At 40.3% G+C, this 4341-nt stretch overlaps 1 pseudogene; it reads left to right on the top strand.

Moving 5' to 3' along the window:
- The first annotated feature begins 3043 nt into the window (after positions 1-3043).
- LOC137751956 (peptidyl-prolyl cis-trans isomerase A pseudogene) lies at positions 3044-3568 on the top strand (annotated as a pseudogene).
- The last annotated feature ends 773 nt before the right edge of the window (positions 3569-4341 follow it).

A 4341-nucleotide genomic window follows, 5' to 3' on the forward strand; every position in this document is an offset into this window, starting at 1 on the left:
CTTGTTGTGGAGCACAGCACCTAGGCGCGCGGGCTTCAGTAGTTGTGGCTCGCGGGCTCTAGAGCTCAGGCTCAGTAGTTGTGGTGCACGGGCTTAATTGCTCTGCGGCATGTGGGATCTTCTAGGACCAGCGCTCGAACCGTGTCCCCTGCATTGGTAGGCGGATTCTTAACCACTGTGCCACCAGGAAAGCCCAGGGGTCATTTAATTTAAATAGAGGAAAAATAACATAAATATAAGTATTTATGTTGTTTTAATTTACCTTATTTAAAGCCTTTTTATTATGGAGATTTGCAAACAAATAAGAAATTAGAACTGTAGAATGAAGGCCCACTACCCCTTTATGAACTCACAGCCACCCTTAATTTACCCTTTCCCCTGTCTTCCCTCCCCTTGATTATTTTGAAGCAAATCTCAGACATTGTATCATTTCATTTGTAGCTATTTCAGTATGCGTCACTTCAAGATGATTCTTTTAAAAAAACGTAACCACAACACCCTCTTTGTACCTCAAAAATGAATAATTTCTTAATATCATCCAGATATGTCATTTAAGATCTGAATAGGTTCTCAAAAATTGTCCTTCAAAAAAAAAAAAAAAAGAATATTTACCCTTCCACCAACAGTACTGCAGAATTCTGGAGGGAAAGGCAGTGTACAAGGGAAGGAACTTGCATTAGCCAATGTTGAAACGCGAAGCGACACCAAGAAATGACCATGTAGCAAGAGCGGAAGCTGAACCCACCAGTGGTCTCTGAGCTCTCCTCATACATTTCACCCCCCACTAAAGAACAGTCTTGAATAGCAGACGACATCAAAAGGCAGCTGTGCTTTTCTCAGAATAAAACAGCTGAGTTAAACAACCAAAACCAAACAGCTGTACTGCCTTTGGATTTAGTGTTACATTAAAATTAGACGTTTTCTTTCCCCCTGCCTTTTTTTTTTTTTTTTTTTTTGCAGAAACAATTGAAGAGTTTTATTGTAGACATAAATGTTATGTTCAAATCACGTGCACACAGCCCACAGTAAAATGTTAGTTGTTATGGAAATTTGGCTGATAGCATTGTCACACATAAGTCTAGACCCTCTCTCTATTGTTTTCATTATTCAATACTACTGAATTATTTAGAATTTGCCTGTGTACAGTGAACACTATTTATGATCCAGAAGTGGAAGTTCACATGCAAATTTTTCAGGTATTTTATTTGTAAAAAATATGAAAATATTCCATGGAATTAAAACAACTTAAACTTGATTTTTAAACAAGGATTATTTCTTTCCTTTATAGAAAAGTTAATTATTATCTTAAAATCTAAACTAAATGGAACAATACAAGCAAAAAACAAAACACGGTCTTAATTCTTCCTTAAAATAAGCCTATAACCTTCCAAAGAATAAAGGTAGTTTACATTACAAAATATGACTTGATTGTAGAAATATGGTTAAGCTGAAAGAAGAAAATAAAGATTCCTATGGTTCTACCATTTATTCTTCATCTATAACCTGGTATCCATGCTAGACACCAGTCAGAGGTAACTACCGGCCATTCATAAATCCATTTTGCAAAGTTAAGGGTTACACTGTACATTTTCGTCTGTAGTCTGCTTTGTTTTCTACCTATGTCATGATAATTTTTCCATGTCATTAAATATTTTTCATGACGTAATTAACATAGTCCCACAAAAGTGTTTTTAACTTTTTTCTCTCCATGAGTACATTCTGGGAGTCAGACTCTCTAGAAGCAGAAAAGAGGAGACTGACTTGAAACCAACGCTTTTCAAATTATGTGTGATGAAGGACAGTTTTAAAAATTTCCAATCTTGGGAATTCCCTGGCAGTCCAGCGGTTACGACTTGGCGCTTTCACTGCTGGGACCTGGGTTCAGTTCCTAGTCAGGGAACTAAGATCCCACAAGCCGAGCTGTGTGGCCAAAAATAAATAAATAAATAAAAAGTAAAATTTCCAATCTATTATGGACTGACATTTTTAAAAATATGATAAAAATAAGAGAAATGAGACATTAATTTCAGAAACAATTTTCAAGAAAATATTTAAAATAGAAAAATAGAATAAATGTATACCAAGTACCAGCCTAAACTTTTTATTTTATTTATTTATTTATTTATTTATTTGGTTGCAGGATCTTAGTTCCCCAACCAGAGGTCGAACCCACGACCCCGGCAGTGAAAGCACAGGCGTCCTAACCACAGGACCGCCAGGGAATTCCCACAAACCTTTTAATATTAGATGTGATAGATATCAAATTACTCTGTGAAATGGTTGTATAAATTTCAGAGTGTTTATTCTCAGTATTTTTTATTGATATTATCACAGGCCAGTGGCAGTTACATGGACTGTACTTTGATTACATTACTTTAGACCTTCCCAAGAACATTAAGGAAATACTTCTCTTCGTAAACAGTCAGGGGTGGAAAGGTTAAATAATAATTTTAATTTGCTATTTGGGAGTTGAGCCAACAGCCTTCAACTCTCCTTCACTTTCCACACACGGGCAGGCCCAGCAGGGTCCTCAGGATGTCTTGGTGGATGGTCACGGGAGTGTCATTCCTTGGGCTTTCCTTACCAACAGTCTTGTTCCCACATTCCTGAAAAAAGGTGTGTGCAAGAAACCTATCTTTCTATCTCTCCTCTACCGCAAGCTCCTTTAAGAATGATCCCAGCGGGCTTCCCTGGTGGCGCAGTGGTTGAGAATCTGCCTGCCAATGCAGGGGACACGGGTTCGAGCCCTGGTCCGGGAAGATCCCACATGCCGCGGAGCAACTAGGCCCGTGAGCCACAACTACTGAGCCTGCGCGTCTGGAGCCTGTGCTCCGCAACAAGAGAGGCCGCGACAGTGAGAGGCCCACGCACCGCGATGAGTGGCCCCCGCTTGCCGCAACTAGAGAAAGCCCTCGCACAGAAATGAAGACCCAACACAAGCCATAAATAAATAAACAAATAAATAAAAATTAAAAAAAAAAAAAAGAGAATGATCTCAGCTTTGCAGACGCCGCCACCCCGGAACCTACCTCGCTGCCCAACCATGGTCAACCCTACCGTGTTCTTTGACATCGCCTTCGACGGTGAGCCCTTGGGCCGTGTCTCCTTCGAGCTGTTTGCAGACAAATTTCCAAAGACAGCAGAAAACTTTCGTGCTCTGAGCACTGGGGAGAAAGGCTTTGGTTATAAAGGTTCCTGCTTTCACAGAATAATTCTGGGATTTATGTGCCAGGGTGGTGACGTCACACACCATAATGGCACTGGTGGCAAGTCCATCGATGGGGAGAAATTTGGTGATGAGAATTTCCTCCTGAAGCATACGGGTCCTGGCATCTTGTCCATGGCAAATGCTGGCCCCAACACAAACGGTTCCCAGTTTTTCATCTGCACTGCCAAGACTGGGTGGTTGGATGGCAAGCATGTGGTCTTTGGCAAGGTGAAAGAGGACATGAATATTGGTGGAAGCCATGGAACGCTTTGGGTCCAGGAATGGCAAGACCAGCAAGAAGATCACCATTGCTGACTGTGGACAAATCTAATAATAAATTTGACTTGTGTTTTATCTTAACCACCAGAACATTCCTTCTGTAGCTCAGGAGAGCACCCCTTCATCCCCATCTGCTTGAAATATCCTATAATCTTTGTGCTCTCATTGCACTTCTTTGGGTTCCATATTTTCCTTATTCCCCTCCAAGTTTAGCTGAATTGTAAAGTTAAGTTTATGGTTATGAAATAAAAACTAAACAACCAACAACAACAAAAAAAAGAATGATCCCAAACTGCTCTCTGAATGAGCCAACCAATAAAGTGGCCCACGTAGCTCTTGCTTTTATTATGATTGATTCTTTTTAAGCAGCTTTTTTGAGGTGTAATTGATATACAGTGAACTGCACATATTTAAAGCATACAATTTGATGTGTTGACATATATATACCTACTATATATATATATATATAAATATGTATACACACCTGTGAAACCATCTCCACCATCAAGATAGTGAATATATTCATCACCCTAAAGTCTTTTCATGCCCCATTAACATTCTTTTCTCTGCCACTCCTGCCCCCTCCCCTCTCCCAGGCAAACACAGATCTGCTTTCTGTCAGTATTATCTACTTTGCATTTTTTAAAACATAAATTTATTTATTTATTTATATTTTTGGCTGCGTTGGGACTTCATTGCTGCACACAGGCTTTCTCTATTTGCGGCAAGCGGGGGCTACTCTTTGTTGTGGTGCGCGGGCTTCTCATTGGAGTGGCTTCTCTTGTTGTGGAGCATGGGCTCTAGGCACGTGGGCTTCAGTAGCTGTGGTGCACGGCTTCAGTAGTTGTGGCTTG

Source organism: Eschrichtius robustus, chromosome 18 (genome assembly GCF_028021215.1).
Source record: "Eschrichtius robustus isolate mEscRob2 chromosome 18, mEscRob2.pri, whole genome shotgun sequence".
In the NCBI taxonomy this organism is placed as follows: Eukaryota; Metazoa; Chordata; class Mammalia; order Artiodactyla; family Eschrichtiidae; genus Eschrichtius; species Eschrichtius robustus.